The sequence below is a fragment of the Eptatretus burgeri genome, chromosome 17 (assembly GCF_056783735.1).
Source record: "Eptatretus burgeri isolate ZD-2024b chromosome 17, Ebu_testis_v1, whole genome shotgun sequence".
Classification (NCBI taxonomy): Eukaryota; Metazoa; Chordata; class Myxini; order Myxiniformes; family Myxinidae; genus Eptatretus; species Eptatretus burgeri.
The window spans coordinates 40,166,548-40,187,614 of NC_140977.1; the positions used below are offsets into that span (position 1 = coordinate 40,166,548).

Genomic DNA, 21,067 nt, shown 5'->3' on the forward strand with positions numbered 1-21,067 from the left:
AGCAGTCTCTCTGGGGGACAGGGTGTGAGGTGAAGCGGTGAATGCATTAAATCATATAGCTCAATGAAGCTGTTTAATTTTGGCACATTCTGAAATCTTTTGTTCACTCAATATAATTCTCCAAACAATAGAAAAAGATCAGTTTTAATGCTTTGGAAATTCCACATTTTCTTGTGTATGTATGGAGCAGGAGGGAACATAGCCTTGCTTGCTTAAAGGAAATAGGTACATAGGCTAAGTTATAAGACTCGTTATTTCTTTAAATTATCAGATTTCACTCCAGATTTCGACACTTATTTAGCTCGGACGATATCCAATCCTCAAAGCCAAAATCATATTTTGATGACATACTTTAATCAGTCCGTGAGAGTAGATCGTGGAAAATTGCATCCTTTAATGCATGAAATCACTCCAAGTTCCTAATTTGAAAACTGTAGCACTTAGAAAAGTGATGCATTTTGCATTTCTTCACTATAATGAACAGGCATTCGATAATATGAGTAAGGAAAGTGAGAGAAAAAAAACTTTATCATGAAGAAATCGTTGCGGCCTATTCCAAGTCAAGGCATGGTTGAGCAGACCAAAAAATATGGTGTCTTCAGACCCCAGCGAGGTAACCCAGGTCAGGTATGGGAGCATGTGCCAGAACAGCGCGTCGCTGCGTCCACTTTCCGCCGGTACTCCAGGGGCCTCCGTCTGGCCATCCCCCAGGCAGATGCCAGGCCCATCCCCATCTCCTTGAGATGATGGTCAACCTGCTGCAACCATGAGGCACGTGGTCGGCCCACTGGCCTCCTCCACTCATGAGACTCCCTCGCTGAGAGAATCTGGTGAGCAGGATCAGCGTCAGGAAAACGAACCACATGTCCATACAGCCGCAGCTGACGCTCACGGACTATGCAGGTAACAAATCTCATCCGAGTCTCTCTCAGCAACCGCTCGTTGGACACAAAATCCGACCAGCGATAGCCAAGGATTCTCCGAAGAGACCTGGTACCAAAGGAATTAAGTCTCCGTCTCAGATCCTTGGTCAAAGTCCAAGTCTCGCACCCATAGAGCAAGACTGGAAGTACCAAGGACCTGAAGACTCGGACTTTCGTCCTCCCGCACAGGTACCGGCAGCGCCACACCCCATGATCCAGTGAATCCATGACTCCCCAGGCCCGACCCAGACGTCTATTGACCTCCGGCTCACAACCTGCGGAGACATGAATATCACTGCCAAGGTAAGTGAATCTATCCACGACCTCAACATCCTCACCACAAACAGACACAGACAGGACAGCAGCATCCAAGATGTCACCGAAAGCCTGGATCTTTGTTTTGACCCAAGAAATCCGTAATCCCAACGGCTCCGACTCCTCATTCAGCACCTCGAGGGCCCCCAAGAGGATGTCTAAAGTCTCCGCAAAGATGACTGCATCATCTGCAAAATCAAGGTCCGAGATCTTGACATTGCCAAACGATGCACCGCAACTTGATCTCTCCGACATCCTCCCAAAAATCCAGTCCATACAAGTGCTGAAAAGTGTGGGGGCAAGTACACACCCCTGACGAACTCCAGTAACAACTGGAAATAAGTCAGAGATGGTACCACCACACTTCACAGCACTCTCAGTACCAGAGTAGAGTTCAGACATCAGATCGATCAGTTTTGGTGGCACCCCACGAAGACCAAGAATCCTCCAGAGGATATCCCGATTCACTGAATCGAACGCTTTACAGAGATCAACATAGGCTGCAAGCAGCCCCTGCCGAAACTCTCGTCTGCGTTCGGTGAGGACACGAAGTGCAAGGATACGGTCAATCGTTGACCTCTTTGGTGTAAAGCCTGACTGCTCTGGACGCTGGTGCTCAAGCAGATGGTGGCGAACCCTATCAAGAATTATCCGAGCAAAGACCTTGCCCGGCACTGAGAGCAGCGTCACCCCTCGGTAGTTGTTGCAGTCTTGGCGATCACCCTTCCCTTTCCAGAGAGGGACAACAAGGCCCCTCTTCCAGTCAGTTGGGATGATGCCTGTGTTCCAGGCAGAGCACAAAACTGCATGCAACGACGCGAGTGCAGCATTTCCACCAGCCTTGAGAAGTTCGGCATGGATGCCACAGATCCCTGGAGCTTTGCCCCGTTTCAACTGGTTCACCGCAGCCCGTGTTTCCACAAGCGATGGTGGACCACAGTTGATTCGAGGGTCAGCAACAGGGATTGTAACACCCTTGACGTCCAACTCGACAGCTGGGGGATCAGCCTGGTACAACCGCTCAAAGTAACCGGCCCAGCGGGCCTTCACTTCAGACTCCTCTGTCAAGAGCCTACCACTCTCTGCTCGAACTGCAGTGCTCCGAGGGATGGGCTTGGATGAACGTAATGCGCGAATTCCCCTGTAAGCGGGACGAGAATCACCTGTCCACAGGTGATGCTCTACCCCTCACAGATTCCTCGCACATAGGCCTCCTTGTCCACCCTCAGTGCACGTACAGTTTTACGCCTCAGCTCCCTGAACAGCTCAGCTCTGCCATTCAGCCTGGCCCTGCGACTCTGGTCAATGGTATCCAGTGTCCCTTGAGAGACAAAATTCTTCTTTGCCCTGCGGTGAACTCCAAGGCATCCACCGGCAACATCAAGGACGGTGGTCTTGAAGGTGCTCCACAACTCTTCAGGACCCCCCAAAGCACCCAGACCCCCAAGTGTCCACTCAGCCTGTTCGCAAACTCCTCAGCTACTCTCTCATCCCTGAGCTTGGCAACATCCAGCCTAGGCTGGGATGGTACCATTCTCCAGGATTTAAGGTGCAGCTTTAGAGTTGCTACAACAAGCCTGTGGTCAGTATTGAGGAACTGAGCACTCCGGTAGACCCTGCAGTTCTGGATCATCCTCCAACGACCGTCAATGAGGACATGGTCAATCTCCTTTGCCACACCGCCAGCGTTGGAATACCAAGTCCAGCGATGAGCTTGCGGGCGCTGAAACCATGAACCAGCCACCCTAAGTCCATGACTTCTTGCAAAGTCAAGGAACTTAGTGCTATTCTGGTTCATAGTTCCTGACCCATGGGGACCAACACACACCTCATAACCATCCCTATCAGTTCCAGTCGATGCATTGAAATCCCCCAAGACTAGAAGTGTATCTCGTCTGGGGCACTGATCAACCACAGACTCGAGTGTGGCGTAGAATGTGTCCTTCACGGTAAGATCACTCGCCTCAGTCGGAGCATAAATAGAGACCAGGGAAATGACACCTAAGGAGTGACGAATCCTTAATCTCATAATACGCTCGTTGACCGGTGTTACCTCAATTATCATTGGGGTCAGCTTATTGGACACAGCTACAGCAACTCCTTGGGTATGGTAACCATCAGAGCGACCAGACCAATAAATAGTAGGTGTAACCACCCACCATTATCTCGCCGCAATCCGGTCTCCGAACCTCAGAGAGAGCTTCAATCCCGATGTCCAAACGTTTGAGCTCAGATGATAACAGAGACAGGTGATCATCCTCTCTTAGGGATAGGACATTCCAGGCACCCACCCGAAGGGACCGCATCAGGTTAACCCAAGGAGACCGCCGTCTGGTGGACGACACCTCAGCACCACTCCGACACACTCTCCCGCAATCTGACCCAGGGATGTTACCCCGTGGTTTCCCTCCTATCAAAGATTGGGGGTCCCGAAGGCTTTGCCCCAATCCCATCATCCGGTGAGCTGCCCTGCGAAGGGAAGCTGCACAGGAGGTACTCCCACGGAGTGGGTTTTCAGATTTTTTTGCGTTTTTGCGTTTTGCGGAATGAAGCGTTTTACGGTGGCTGGAGTGCAAATCCTGCCACCAACCTCCTAATAAGAAGTAACCCAACTGCAGGAGGACGTCCGCAGACACAGTTGGGCACTAGATATGGATGGCCGTTGGCTCACAAGGAGCTCCTCCGCCCTTTGAGGTAACCCAGTGTACGACTTAAGACCCCAGAGAATGAGGTAGCTGAGGATGGCGCCTGATAAAGGATATAATTAAATAAGGCCATTAATTATCTTCAAAAGGGGTGTTTTAATTACGTGTTTGAAGGTCAGCTTGAATCTGTTTGGCAGTTGATCGAGGTGCTTTCTCCACCATTCGAACACTCCTTCGCTGCAATCTTCGATCAAGTTTTCTCTTACGGCCGCATCCAGGGAGGTTGGCTACAGTGCCATGGGCCTTAAACTTCCTGATAACATTGTGTACGGTGGACACAGGAACATCAATGTCTCTGGAGATGGACTTGTAGTCTTGAGATTGTCCATGCTTGGCTACAATCTTGTGTCTGACCTCCTCAGACAATTATATGGTTTTCTTTCTTTTCTCCACACTCAATGTGGTACACACAGTGATAAAAAAAAACATCAGAATGACTCCTTTTCTCTATTCAAACTGGTTCAATGAGTGATTTTTATATTGCAGGCACCTGAAACTCACCACACGTGAGTTCAATTCCAAAATAAAGGAGAATCGCCTGTTTGAAATCTAATTATTTCGAACAACTTCTAAAAGGTGCCAATAATATTGTCCGGGCCATTTTAGGATTTCTGTTTGGAATAATCTAAGATTTAGTACTTTTCTCAGCTTTTTTTGTTTTGTTCCACAGCAAACCAAGGAAATACATATGTGGATACCAAAAGACTTTTTAATTTCAACTGGAAGAAATGGTGCATTATTTCAAAAAGTGCAATAGTGCCAATATTTTTGGCCGTGTGTGTGTGTGTGTGTGTGTGTGTGTGTGTGTGTGTGTGTGTGTGTACACACACACACACAAACACACACACACACACGTATACAAGCCGGTAGGCGGCGATGGATCGCCAAGCATGGAAACTATAAGATATAGAGCAAAATGGATGTCATATAGCGGATAGGGAATCACCTTAAGATTATGCATATCAAATCCCATCCAGTTCCATCTACTGATAACTACTCGGTCTCCATTTGAATGACAAGTACAGAAAATGCAGTTTGAAATCGGAAATCCCCAAAGTTTGAGGGGGTGCTGTGGGTGAACAAAGATCTAAATTGAAAATCCGGCTCGATCCTTTGTGCACAATGTAATCCAGACGATTAGTGTGAATTTTCATGACCATCCGACCATAACCCTAGGAGGAGTAGCATTTGGCGCGAAGGCACCTCCAGCTCTCGCATATTATCGATTTTTGCACGAATTGACATTTGACCCCTGACCTAAGCGAAATCGGTCAATATGTCCTGAGGCAAAGTTTAGTACTCATTGAGTACCATGAACCTGCAAAGTTTCATTCGTTTCGATGCACTCACCTGGTCGCAAGGGGGCCTTCAATTTTCGCCAATTTTCGCGCATACCCTAATTGTCGGGGGCGCTGCGGGTAAAGTATTCCATATATCACAAAAACCGAAATATATTTGATAGAGCATCACCAGTAGGGTGAATATACTGGTTCTGGCTCACTTTTCCCCATGTAAATGAATGGGGGATTTTCAGCGATTCATATTTTTTTTTCCCCAAAAATAAACCCCCTTTTTATCCCAAGGTATATTTATTTGTCTCCCCTTTTAACCTGGGGATACTTTTTTTTCAAATAATCCATGTAATAAGATAAAGATTTGTTAAAGGTGATTCGAAAGAAATATCTAAAACGTCTAAGCCTCGGGACACTCTTTATCAAATAACCGATGCATATTGTTTAGCTCACTCATTGAACCTATAAAGATTTGTTCATTCTCAAATTCCTTCAATAGTTTAATTTTCTTTGCGCAATAATCCCCATCTAAAATATTGAAAAACAAAACATTTGAATCTTTATATTTTTTAAGATACCCCTTTTGTGCCATTACGAAATGATAAACTTCTCTTAATGCTCTTGTTTGACCACCTCCTGAGCCACATATCATTTTCAGATTATAGTAAATTGTTTTTTCATTGTTCAATTGATAACCATCAAAGTTTTCAGTCCATTCAAGGATATTCATTTTTTTCTTTACATCCTCTAACTTACTACTTTTTAAATTGATTCGCTTATTTGTTTTATTTACCTTTGTTTTAGTTATTTTTTCAATAAGACTTATTTGATATTTTTCACATTCATTATGTTTTCCATTTATATACCAAGACTGAGATTTTCTCCACTCTTTAGTTTGATTAATACTTGGTTTGACCATTTATATATTGCAAAAAAACGCGGCGGTGGTGTGTAAAAAAAAAAAAGCCCTTAAAAAACCCTAACCCATCTTCCCATCGTTAAAACACAATCTATTCTATTCACTCTATCATACAATATCCATATGGAACACAATCTATTCCATTATCTAAAATAAATCTCTTATCATCAAAGGCTCCTAATGCCTTTTTATTTACTTCTTCACTATATATGTTATGTTTATAACTTCTTATTATATTCATTTTCCTATATTCTTCTTTCTTATTCATCAACCAATTATAATAATTTTTAAAAGTTATTGATTTCTTTATTACATATTTCTTTATTCCCTTTAACCTCTTATCAATCTGATCACCATACTTAGAAGCATATGCCTTTGCTCTCAATCCAATAAACTCACTCATTACTTTTCCACCCAACTCATCCTTAAACTTACCAATAACCTTTTCATTCATTTTCATACAGCATTATTCATTAATTTATAAAAGTCCCCTTCAAATTTTACTTTTGTATTTGCTCTCATATCTGTATTGAATTGAATATACTTTTTCACCCAAGGACTTTGTTTAAATTTTATAACTCTATGAATTTTAGCTACTCTCAATCCTTCTCTCAAAAACTGTTTTAAGCTTCTCTGATGCAAAACATATCCCTCTTTATCATACAATGTTGTTAATAACTTTTCTGTTGATTTGCCTTTAATATTAAAACTTTTATGATAATCACTGAACCATTCTTTCTTTGGGGTTTCTTTCTCACATGCAAAAGGAAGGTCTTTATGCTTATTATGAAGATCACTCGGGTACCTCAAATCAACTTCAAAATAATAACCTTCTTCTTCGTCATTCAATTCCTCTTGAGAAGAAATAACAATATTCATCAAAGCCTTTTCATAATCCATTTCTTCCACCCACTGTAATTTACCATAAGGCAGAGATTGAGACATTGCCCATCCAGACAAATTATTAGCATCAAAATACATCAAATAATTACTATCTTTTTCACTATCATAATTTGGAAGATATTTATTATTTGCTTTAGCATATCTTTTTGAACATACTTGTGATATTCCACCTCTCTTGGATTTCTCAATCATCAAAGCATATCAACATCACTGATTAAATCTATCTCTTGTTTTGTCATTTTCAACATTGCACTCCAAGCTAAACCAGGAGCTGTGAAATAGTGGGCAGGATCTAATCCATAACAATTTTTATTATGACAGAGTGATCTAAAAGCTTCAAACACATCAGCGAACAATAAAACATCTGTTTTTAGATATAAATCATGATATTCTCCAAGGTTCTTTATCTTAAATATTTTCCATATTTCTTGTGCGTGTTTATATTCCTTATCACTTATCTCTTCTTCATAAAGGTTATTATAGAAACTTTCTTTTGAAGGAAGTTGTGTTTCTTTAAATCTCATAAATGAATCCATATAATCATAAGGATAAATTCCCTTACTTGTAAGAATTTTCTCTTTACTTTGAATTTCATTCCTTGTTTGAATTTCCTCTCTCGTGAGAATTCCTTCTTTAATCAGAATTTCATCTTTAATCAGAATTTCCTCTTAAGTTAGAATTTCATTCATTGTTCGAATTTTCTTTATAATTAGAATTTCATCTTCAGTTAGAATTTCTTCATTAATTTCCTCATTAATTAGAGTTTCCTCTTTACTTTGAATTCTCTCTTTAATCTGAATTTCCTCTTTAGTGAGAATTTCCTCTTTTGGAAAGAATGAATTAAGATTTGGAAAAGAGTCCGTGGAGCTTAGATTTGATGCGAGGTAGGCTAGTGGTGTTCCCATAAACTTGTAAGAATCTAGAAACCTAATACGAGGTAAAGGTTTTGTGAATATCATTTTTGTAAATGAAATATACTTTTGACTTGTGTTTGTTATGGCAGAAATATTCCCTGGTGTTTTTGAAAGTTCATTTATAAGTAGATGTGTATCATAGTTGGCGCTGTTGTGAAGAAAACTGGAATAAAAGAAGGTAATTTATCATTAAGATTACAACAGGAATGAGCGGGACCTCTATATTTACCAGTAAGATGACAATGATCCCTAACTTTAGACTCCTTAATTTCCCCCTCACAAATATGACAGATATTGTTCTTTCTAAATTCTAATTTTTCTTCTTTGGTTAATTTCATCGGTTCATTTGTTTCTTTCATTAATTTAGTGAGTCTTATACAATGCTTTTCGAATCGTTTTACAAACTCTTGTGAAGCTTTTTTTCCACTATGATATTCAAGTTTGTTATACTTTTCTCCAACAGATGATTTGATATAATAACAGAAACCACAAGGAATATGTTTTTGATATTTATTTGTATATGATTCTTTTGGATTAGGAGAAGCAGTATTTATCTTTTTAAGGATACACTCAAAATCAGCGTATATCACAAATGGGTGCATGATAGATTTATTATAATCTTCAAAAGAAATCTTTTCACCAGGTTTAGGCATTGTAATTACAGCTGATTTATGATTACTACAATATTTTGAATGTTGTTCCAATCGTTCTTTTGTATGAAATGAATTAAGACATCGCTTAAAAGGATATATTTTGTTTGCTGTTCTGAATACCTGAGAAGAGATTAATCCTGATAAATTATTGATGTATGTGTAATGTGAATTATTTCCAACACTAAAATATAAAAGATCAATGTGTGTTTCTTCATTTTTATAGTTGTTTGAAATTTTTAATATTTGAACTTTGTTTGTATCCGTTAATCCATATACATTAATAGAAAGATTATTCTTTTTCTCAAATTTAGGAATATCTGTTAGTGGCATTGGGAATTTAAAATCTTTAATGTCCAAGGTATTCTCATATTTCATATATTGTTTTACTCTTTCTGAATTACATTTTGGTGGATGAAGGTGAGCAAGAACAGACCAGAGAAAACATTTATTATCATTGTTCTTAATATTAACAACTGCCTTCCTTAGTTTTATTTCTTTTGGTAATTCAATATAAGAAGAAGCTTTAAGAGGGTTTGATTTTAGAATGTGTATATCTAAAAAGATGATTTTTTTAATATTGAATCCACTTCCTACCACTGTATTATCAACATCCTCCTCTTGTTTTGATAGTTCTTCATAAACCCCACTATTCAAAAAATCTTGAAATGATGTTATAAAATGAAGATCTGTTCTCATATAAGGAGTTTGTTCTTCATCTTGTCTTTTCATATTCATTTTCACTCCCATATAAAACTTTAAAGTTTTCATTTCTTTTAATGTCTTTTTAATAACTTTTTCAACATCAGGTTTCACTATTTCAATTGATTCAGCTATTGATGATGGACCGGGTTCTCCAAATTGAAAAATCCTTATTTTTATATGCCCTTTAAATGCCCCATCAGTGTTTTCAATATAATAGTCTCCCTTTACTTTAAACTCATTTTTCTTGTGTTTTTGTGATTGAAGACGTCTATTATAACTACTCTTCAAAACATCCTTTGAGCAGATATCACAATGTTTTCTTTCCAACTCAAGAGGAGATATTTTATGAAATAGATTAAATGTGTGTTTGTTGGTTCGGAGGTGTTTTCTATAATGTTTATATTTGTGATTACAAACATCGCAGTATGTTGTATTCACCATATTTATATAATAAATCTTTGCTTAAACTAAAATTTTCTTGATGAAAATTTCGTTTATTTTACAGGTGAATCTGTGCTTAAAACCATTTTATCCTCAAACTTTTTCACTTAATAAATACAATGTTTCAAGACACAAAAGACAAGTTTCAATCAATCTCTTCATTTGTTAAAGATACTGAGAAATGTCAAGGATGTAAAATTGAACAAAGATAAATATAACAACTATTGGATAAAAACAATTATGGTAAATAATATGAGTTCTTCAATTTCCTTCAGTGGAAGGGCTTTTAGTATACCTGGTAGAACATCAATTAAAGTATCTCTAACAAAAGTTTCTCCTCTCCTTCTGGTAATATATTCAAAACTAGAAAAAGCAATGAAACAAGAAAAAGTATCAAAAAACAAAAACCTTATGGATGAAGCTTTAGAAAGAAAAGATAAGACCATCTGTAATATGCAAGGAGAAATTTGTATTTTTTTCAACAACCCTAAAGATGTAAATCCTGATGAAATAAAGGATGTTAATATATCAGGTGAAATGACATTTCGTTCAATAGTAGTTAACGATCATTTTAAAATTACCTTTAATATAAAAAATGTTGTCGTTGAATCTGGTAATGAAAAAAAGTATATTGATATCGATGGTAATATTATTAAATATGAGTCAATATACAACTGAAAGTATAGATGAATTTCAGTTTAAGTAAAGTTTTACTTTATAAATATGCCAGACTTCCTGATTCTCCATATGACAAATTTGAGAATTGTCCTGCGTGTGAAAGACGGGGATTAAACACAGAGTCAAAAGCCTATAAACAATGTATATTCTGTGATTATCTTCTAATTAATGATAATAAAAAATATAAAAAGGAAAATAATTCTTTTAGATTTACACCAAAAATGAATTACTTTACAAGATTGATTAGAGAAATGAATGTAAAGTATGAGGGTGATAACACACCTTTCCTTACAAGGGAAGAAACTGAACGTATAAGAGAAATGTTCAAAGGATTGTTGTTATATATTATTCATGGATGTAATTTTCAGGGAAATATCAACACAAGATATTGTATAAATAAAATAATGGATTATCTTGAAATTAAACCTGAACTTAGGATAAAATATAGAGTTTCTAAAAAAGCCAATAATAAATTAAATAACCTGTTTTCCAAATATATAAATGAATGATTTTTTACCCATTTGGGAAAATAAGATAAAATTTAACAACCACAAAAATCTCCCAAATTCATTAAGATGTCTCATAGTTGGTTCAAGTGGATGTGGAAAAACCTTACTTTTAAAGGTGCTCCTCACTCCCAACTTTTTAGATTATGATAATTTAATAATTTTCACAAAGTCGAGTTTTCAACCAGAGTATCAACGACTCTCACAAGGTTTTAATGCTGGTCTTCAAAAAGAAGATATAATCGGTTTATTTAAACGTCAAAAAGACCTAAATGATTATAACATTGAAGATATAATTCAACTATTTTGTGATACACAGAGATGTAAAAATAAATCAAATCCTATAACTTGTATTCTTAGTGATAATACGGATGATATACCGTCTCCCCAAGATTTGGATAAATCAAAAAAGAACCTCGTTATCTTTGATGATTGTGTTAATGAGAGAAACCAAACGGTAATGGACAGCTGCTACACAAGAGGGAGACATTCTTCTTGTAATTGTATTTATCTTAGTCAATCGTACTTTCAACTTCCTCGTCGTTCCATCAGAAACAATGCTAATACTTTTATTTTATTCAAGTTAAATTCAATAGATATCAATAATTTTTGGAGAGATAATTGTTCTACATTATGTAGTAAAAAGAAATTTGAGGATTACATGAAGCACACGACTGAAAAATATAAATATATTGTTGTGAAACAAGATGAGATATTAAGGGATATATTTTTTGTTTTACAAACAATTACATATATAAATGACAACTATGATTGTAAATCTTGTGGGTAAATCTGCTTCTGGAAAAAACTTTCATAAATCAAGGTTCTTGTGTAGTACAAATGAGAATATTGTAAATTTACTTAAAAAAACACCCCATGATACGCATTGTATCAACAACAACTAGAGCAATAAGACCTGGAGAAGTAAAAGGTGAAGATTATCACTATATTTCAGTGGAGGAACATATGCGATTGAGGAATGAAGGTCAAATATTTGAGGAGGTTTCTCTTGGTACAACAAAATATTCACATTGTAAGAGTGAGTTAAGGAAACTAAAATCTGGTGGTCTTGGGATATTAGAAACGAATCCAGAAGGAACGAGACAAATTATTAAACATCTGAGCGGAGTGAAGATTTTATCATTCGGTTTTGATGTTGATGAAGAAACTCAACGCAAACGTATGAAAAGCAGAGATGCAAGTATTAGTGAAGAAGAAATTACAACTCGCATTAATGTTAATAAAGAATTTGATGAAATATTTAAAGAAAAGGATTTATTTGAACACATCTACTTGAATGATGCAGAAAAGGAAAATTTCCCTGTTGATCTTTACAATTCATTAAATGATATTTTACAATAAATAAATGGATGCAAAAGAAATAGCAAGAAGATTTAAGGAACATCAAGAGTTGGTTTCAAAAGTTGTAAAACAGCAGGAAGACATAAAGAAGAAACGCAGACAGAAACTAACGGGCAAAGAAGCATTTGAAAGAAAACAAGAGAAATTTTTTAAACCACTTTTAAAAACTTCCCAAGAAAAAATGAAAGATGTTTCCACAGTTCCCACAGTAGAATATACTCCGAAAAAACTTCAAATGTTAAAAGATTTTGATCAAATGATGGAGGAAGAATTAGAGCATTTAGGAGAATTAAAGGTATATGATGATGAAGGTTTATTTCAACAACTGGAAGAGATTAATCAACCCCCTGATTATATTGTGAATGCTCTTCAAAACAATGAATATTCAGCGGATTCAAAAACCAAAGCAGGACTCATTCCAACAGAACAACCAGCAATATTTCATCTTGTTCAAGAAAAGGTATTGATATTTAATGATGAATTAAGGTTCTTCGGTTCTGCTCAACCTCCTGTTAAACTAACTCCGAGATTAATGTTTCTTCTCACAAAAGATGGAAGACAAGGTTCAACTGTGAGGGATGAATCAAAGTATATTGATAAACCATTGGATATGAAAAATAATGATGATAGAGTATATATTGATCTGCTGAACACTCTAAATTATAGGGTTAGTATTTCTAGTAAAAGTAGGAAAAATGAGAAGGAGAAACACATTATTCAGGCTTTAAGTATTATATCCTTGGTTCAGGTATTAGTTTTCTTCCAAATGACCCATCGCAATTAGTTAATAGACTGTTATTGTTGTTAGGTAGTAAGAAGGCTGGAAATAACAATTGTTTTAATGAAGCATCAGCCATTTTAGACCAGTTGATGAACATGAAAATAATTAATAAATCTCAATATAAAGACATTTTATCTCATGTTAAATAAGATGAGAAGCACAATCCTGAGTTTTAATTTCACAACAAGCGACCACACATCTTCATTCCCATACCCACTACAACTTGACCCAACAAAAGAATATGAGGCATCTTTATTGTCCATGGAAACTTATAATACCTTATTTAATATAACTGATAAAAATGACAAGTTTAGTTATAATCCCGGAAGTGGATACAAAACGATAACAGTCTCACCCGGAGCATATGAGATTTCTCAAATATCTTCCGAAAATTGCTCGTCTTATGAAAGAACAGGGTGATGAACCAAAAAATATTGTTATAGACATTCAAAAACATACTTCAAAATCAACGATTAAAGTTAAAAATAACTACAAGGTTGATTTCACAATTGATAATTCATTTAGAGAGTTATTGGGTTTCGCCTCAAAAAAGATTGAAACTAATGGGACGTTTTACAGTGATAATGTCATTCAAATATCCTCAGGAATAAATTCGGTGTTAATTCACTGTGATTTGATTGATGGTGCTTATAATGATGGAAAAAAACAAATGCAATATTTTCATTCAGCGCATACTCAACCCCAATTGGTTATAAATTCAATATGGAACCCAAAAATTTGGTTTATCTCCCTGTGTCAGGAAAAACCATACACAGAGTAAATTTTAGGATAACCGACCAAGATAATCGTATGATTTCTTTTAATGGAGAAGTTATATCCATCAGAATTCACCTACGTGAAGTTTTCCAATAAATAAATACGATGGTTATTGTGAGGAAACACGAGTTGGGAAAATATAAAATAATTACAGGGGATGGGATGTTCCTTTCCCCATACTACAAGGGTGAAGGTATGTATCTTGGTAGAGGATACTATAAACCTAAGAGACAAAGGGGTGTTGGACATCAATTTAGAGGAGATGGGATAATTGATACTCTAATGGGTATTGGTTCAACTATTCTTAAACATAAAGATCTAATTGGTTCAACTGCTTCTGCTGTGGGAAATGTAGCAGGTGCTGTAAAGAGCATAAAAGATGCTCAGAAGGAATCTCATAAATTACAAGCAATAAAAGAAATTAAGAAAGGCAAAACTCAGTGGTCCCCCCAAGAACGACAGAAAATAATTCAAATCCTTGGATCAGGGTTTCAAAAGTTTTAACATCTTTTTTTTCATAAATAAATACAAGTATGGAAGCAATTGATAGTATTGTTACGGTATTCGCGCCCGCCGGCGTGCTGACGGCCACGTAACTCGAATCGCGGCACGTCGCCCACCGGACGGACAATCCAGTCGTGACCCTCTCGGACTAACGCCGGGAACCAGTCACGGGTGGACCTTTCGGTCTCACCGCGATCGAGCCAATCAGCCCCCGCGTGGGATAGGGTTGCTCGCCAAATTCGACCTACCTAAGTACCCACACGGAGGGTAGACCGGGCGATCGCACCTCGCCGCAGGTCGACTTCGGACACGGGCCACTTAAGCGACCCGTTCCGTACTATCGGGATAACCGAGCGGTGTTATCGTCGGCCTCGACGGTTCGATTAATTATCGGGCGTATTCAGCCCACTACCAACCCTTTACGTGAAGCAAGATGAGGATTCAATGAAAGAAATGACGAAGCGAAGCGGGAAACAGTTCAACACAAAGCACATTTATTCGCGATGAACAGAAAGCACACATATTCAATTCCACCAAAAGCACATAGAAAAGAAGAGAAACACGATGCAATTTTACACAAAAAGCAAATGTAAAAGCGAAGACACAATGCAGAGCTAATACCGACTACCGAGCACACGGCAACACTTATACAATTCTACTTCACAGACGGCGCCGACAACACATACCCAAAACCAAGAAAAAGAAAAGAGAACCCTCAAGGATGAGGCGGGCCTGAGGCTGAGACCGGGTCGGGCCTACCCGTCTGGTGATGAGACGCAGAGCGGCGATGGTGCCTCGACTCCGCGGGCCTCGCGGACAGTGTCTGGTGGGGGGTGGGAAAGGGGCCCCCTTGGTCGCACTATCTCAGCGCGGGGGGAAACAGGAGGGGGTTGCTGATGCTCGGGGGAAAGGAGGATTTCTACTCTGCCTCGAGTCCCGCGACGAGCGTCTCCACCTCGACCAGGTCGCGCCGTCGGCCTCCCTGGTGTGCAGCTCCCGGCACTGACGCGAGCACCCCCTCCTCTGCCCTCGCCGCCTCTCCACAGCTCCGTCCTCTTCGCTCCGACTCCAACGCACACGACGACGACGACGACCAACTCCTTCTTGCTTCTTCTTCCCAACTCCACCGGCTGCGAAGTCTTAACTCCCTCGACTGACGAACGCGGCCGCTTATATCAGCCCCGTGGCTTCGCCTTTGACCCCCTGCCTTCGACCTTTCACCTCGCTCCCCATTGGCCCGAGAAAAAGTGGGCGTGAATGCATTTTGATCCATAAATTTGCATATAGCGATCGCCCTCCAACGCCCTGGAGGCGGGGCCAAATCGCCCCTCGCTCACCGATTGGACAGAACAAAAGTGGGCGTGTGTCGTTTTTGATCCGTTTTTGGAGCTGAAAATCCGTGGTTTTGTACACGCTGTTCGGCGCGCGCCCTGCACGAGTCCAACACCGGTACCCACAAGCGGCGCAAGAACGGTGGCGATGCGACGGTTGCGAGGTGTGACGTGAAGCGGCGCCGCGGTGGGTGGTTGATGTTGTGGTTGGTGGTGGTAACAATGGCGGTTGGTCCAAAATAAAGATAGTAAAAGAAAAACGGCTATCCTGAAGAGTCGCAGCACGCATGAATAACATTTATTCCCTCTAGACAACGGGTTTGGGCCTAACTACACATATACTTACCGAGATATCTCACCTAAGGGACCTGAATGGTGGTTTGTGAATTTGGTAACCACAACAGTATCTATGATTTGGATGATACTATTATTATCTCAAACTCCACTAAAAAAGAAGATTACTTCAAGGTAAATGCAATAACTGGAACAGACTGGAATACGAATGTTACAAAAAGTTTTGAAATAAATAATCAACAAACCTATTTGAATCTCTCCGAGAGTTTCTTGTTGTGTAAATTTAAATTCACTAAAGCTGGGAATAACACAAACGCTGCACTTGTAAATGATTTCTTCTGGAAAATGTTTGATAGTGTGCGTTTGTATATTGGAACACAAGAAGTTGAAGCGGTTGATTATGTCTCTGCTGTATCTGAAATGATGAAATTTACACTCTATACATTCAGTGATAGAATGGGAAAGGGGGCTGTCGAAGGTTTTTTTCCTGATATGTCAACGGGAACAAACACAGACCCTGGATATACTCAAAGGAAAGGAGCGTATAATGATGATACAAAGGCAGAAAATAGTTTTACTGTGGCAGTTCCTCTTAAAGGTATATTTGGATTTTGTGATCATGATAAAGTTCTGTATGGTCTTAAAATTAGATTTCAACTACAAAGGAATGATAATGAAAATCGATTGCTTTTTGGTGTTGGTAATGCTTTTGGTGATCAGAATAAATTTGTAATTGAGGAGATGAGTTGGTATATCAGTGAATATACTCCTAATCTTAAAACAGAAGAGATGTTGAATCGAAGACTTAACTCAAAGAAACCACTCAGTGTATCATACCTCAAAAGAAGATGTCAACACGTTAAACTCAACCAAACTACTTACACGTGGAATTTGGGTGTTCTGGAAGGAAAGCCACGATATCTGTGGATCATTTTTAAAAAGCCAGATGGTGATACTGCGACTGATAAGAATAATGCATTGAGTGATAATGCTAAGGTGAAACAACTTCGCGTTTCTCTAGATGGAACATTTTATCCACGAGATAGATTGGAAATTAATTGGGAAAAAAATAATTTTGCTGAAGCATACAAGTCTTACCAAAAGGTGTGTGAAAGTAATGGAAATAAAGAACCTATTTTGGATATGACAGCATTTAAAAGTTTGTATACAATCTATGCGTTTGACCTGAGCGCTCAAAAGGAAACTATAAAGTCTAATCGAGTGGATACTTCCCTATACATTGAAAGAGGAGAGAGTGAAGAAGTTGATACATATTGTTTGCTTTTGGAAGAAACAGAATTGCAGATTAATACAGATAATGGTGTGATGATTAGTCTCACATAATTTTTTGTTAAATAAATGAGCGGCAAAGTACCAACTGGGGTATATGTTAATCAAATCAATCTTCATAAACTATCATCTTGTGTTCAAAATCAAAAGCCTTGTACGATTAACGTTAATACAATTCAGAGAAAAGGAGCAGTAAGAATTGATGTTTTGCTCACAAGAGAACAGGTTAAAATCTTGAATGACACTGGCTCACTTAAAATTAAAATGACAAAACCAATGTTGAAAAAATATTCAATAAGAGAGACGAGTGGAGGATTTCTCCCATTTCTAATTCCTTTATTTGCTGGTTTAAGTGCGGTTGGAGCATTGACGGGTGGTATTTCAACAGCGGTGAAAACTGCCAACGAAAGGAAGGCTCAACTCTAGGCTCAAAAAGAATTGGAAAGACATAACAAAGAGTTGGAGAAACAAATTAGTGGAAGTGGTGTAATTGTAGATTTTGCTGAAAAACTTGAAGGTCTGCCTGATAAAGCGAGATTGTTAGTTGGAGATATGCTTTCTTCTATAGCACAAGCAGGTGTAAAATTAACGAAAAGAGGTAATGGATTATATCTTTCTAATAAATAAATGAGCATTGATGAGTGGTTTAAAGAATTTGGAAAGAATACAACATCAAATTTACAACTTGTTAAATATTGTAAGAAATTAAAAATTCATAATGTGGTTATTTGTATGAGAGATGAATTAACAAATGTGCCAAAACATACAAAGAATATTATTATGAACTTAGAAGATAATTATGGGAACGGTTCTCATTGGGTTTGTATTTTTAATCGTCAAAACAAATATTATTTTGATAGTTTTGGTCTTCCACCACCTGTTGAAGTCATAAAATTCTTACAGAATGGTGTTTATCAAACATTTCAAGTCCAAGAATTAAATTCTAAGTGTTGTGGTCAATTATGTCTATATGTGTTATTTCAACTCAACAAAAATAAAAAATTTTATGATATTATTTTTAATCTAATATAAATGACTTATGTTGGTAAAGATGGTTCTATCTTTGGTGTATCTCAAGAACTGGATATTGATTTATCAAATTATTACACAAAGGCACAGGCTGAACGACATAAATATAATATAACCAAAAATATTAACATGAAAAATGCTTATAAATTAAAAAATTATCCAAGCCCGACTGACGCGAATGACTTGGTGAGATTAAGCGATTTATCACAATATATATCCTTAAATAAAACGGCCGTGTATTCCAAAGATACAGAAGTGTTGATATTATCTCCAGGTCATACAGAATTCACAGTTCAAATTAAAATAAATTTTTATAAAGAAGGGCGTATCGTTTGAATGAGAATAGAACAATGGGGGTATGATATGAATGATTTAGGGTATAATTGGTCATTTAAAATTAACCTCGAAGACCTGGAACAATTAAATCAGTCTCGTAAGGAAGAATATTATCCACTTGGTATCGAGAATGAGTTTTGTGGGGCCACGATTAGTAAACAACAAATAAAAGAATTTAATAAGGGTAAATATAATAATGGTTTTGCCCTTGTTTATCTCATGAAAACAGAAAAAAGCAGGATTATATGTAATAAGTAAGGAAATACAAAATGATTTAACTATGGGAAGATGGGGAGGTGTTTCGTGCCATAATATTATTCTAACATATATTTCTAATACATAAATGCTAGAAAGAATGCTTCAAGAAAATTATCATTTCTGTGTCCAAGCATACCTTCAAGAAAAGGGTATTCAGTATTTTAATAAATATGTTCTACAACATAAGAATGAGGTATTTTCAATAAAAGATTGGCATTATGCTGATGTTGATAAACCGACAACTTTAGATTTAATGAAAATGTTAATTAATGAAAAAATTATAAAGTTAAGAAAAGGTAAGGCTCTTTTAGAAATTCAAAAGAAATTTTATTGGTTTCCTGTTGTAAAAAAAATATTTTGGATACAGGAATAACAAGAAATCCTGATGAATATATGTATGATATTCTATGGGATGTAAGCGATTCAAGGATAATAAGGGATGAGGAAGGAGTTGAAGAAGAGAGGGAAGAGGAGGAAAAGGAGAAGAGAGAGGAGGAGAGGGAGAAAAAGGAGAAGAGAGAGAAGGAGGAAAAAGAGAAGAGAGAGAAGGAGAAGAGAGAGAAGGAGGAAAAAGAGAAGAGAGAGAAGGAGGAGAGGGAGAAGAGAGAGAAGGAGGAGAGGGAGAAGAGAGAGAAGGAGGAAAAAGAGAAGAAAGAGAAGGAGGAAAAAGAGAAGAGAGAGAAGGAGAGGGAGGAAAGAGCGAGACAAAATAAATATCAAAATATGGAAACCAGTGAGATTAAAAAAAGATTGGTGGTATTACAGAAAATAACTCAACCCACCGAGGAGGAAAACAAAGAATTGACAAGTCTATTTGCAATACTTTCGGCAAGAATATTGACATCGACAAGCTATTCATTTTAATTCAAGTTTTTCATTTTTTTTCTTAAATAAATGGAGGAGAGAGTGAAGGCATTTCTAAAGATTCTTTATGTTTTAAAAATTAAGATTCAAATGTGCATGTTGGAAACTAAAAAGGTTTTTGCACTCTGCAGGAATTTTTCACATAAATAAATGAGTTATTGTCTCAAATGTAAAAAGAAAACTAATACTAAAAATATTTCATATATTAAAAATAAAAATAACAGGGTTATACAAAAAGGTATATGTTCGGTGTGTGGTTCAAAAAAAAAATCAATTTATCTCCAAACACAAACGAGGAGGAGATATACAAAAGTTTTTATCAGGAAGTAAATTTACAACTACTGGAATACCAGGGGAATTACATCTTCCAGGGTATTCTTTCTGTGGTCCAGGCACAAACTTGGATAAAAGATTAGATGAGGCAGACAATCCTAAATCCTGGAGTAAACCAATCAATAGAGTTGATGAAGTGTGCATGAGACACAATATTGATTATGGGAATACCACAACGTTGGAAGAAAAGCATGAAGCCGATAGAGAAATGTTGTATAATTTGTCTCTGATACAAAATCCAACCTTGAGAGAAAAAGTTGATCGGTTCATTGTGAAGAAGATGATCAGTGCTAAATTGAAACTTGGACTTGGAAATTCAAAAAACTTATAGGCTCTAATGATGTCATTAAGACTGAAGAGCAATTAGCTGATGAATTGCATAAACCAATATTCACAAAGTTTCAGAGAAGGAAAGTTTATTCCAAGGAAGTAGATTATATTTGGTCTGCTGATTTGATTGAACTCAATAATGATAAGGGGTACAAGTATGCTTTAACCATTATTGATTTGAGGAGTAGATACGCATGGGTTGTACCATTAAAAAACAAAACAGGTAATACTCTTATGTTAGCATTTCAACAGATATTTAATAAAAGTAAGAGAAAACCTAAAAAATTGTGGACTGATGAGGGTAGAGAGTTTTATAACAAGACATTTATGAATCTTCTAAAAAATAACAGTATTACATTATACAGTACCTTTAATGAAGGGAAGGCAGTTGTTGTTGAACGTTTTAATCGTACCTTAAAAGAGAGATTATATAAAAAATTCACACAACTCGGTTCACAACAATGGTCATCTTTTATTCAGGATATTGTGGATAAGTATAATGACACGATTCACACGTCAACAAATATGAAACCATCAGAAACATTTACAAAATTAAAATATGAAAAAGAGATTAATGTCAGAAAACCTAAGTTCAAAGTTGGTGATATCGTAAGAATATATAGGTGG

The 21,067-nt window shown here is 37.3% G+C and overlaps 1 protein-coding gene across 6 annotated transcripts in view; it reads left to right on the forward strand.

The window, feature by feature from the left end:
- Window positions 1-21,067, forward strand: part of ADCY9 (adenylate cyclase 9) — a 186,647-nt gene that overhangs the window by 151,354 nt on the left and 14,226 nt on the right. The gene's annotated exons all lie outside the window — the stretch shown is intronic.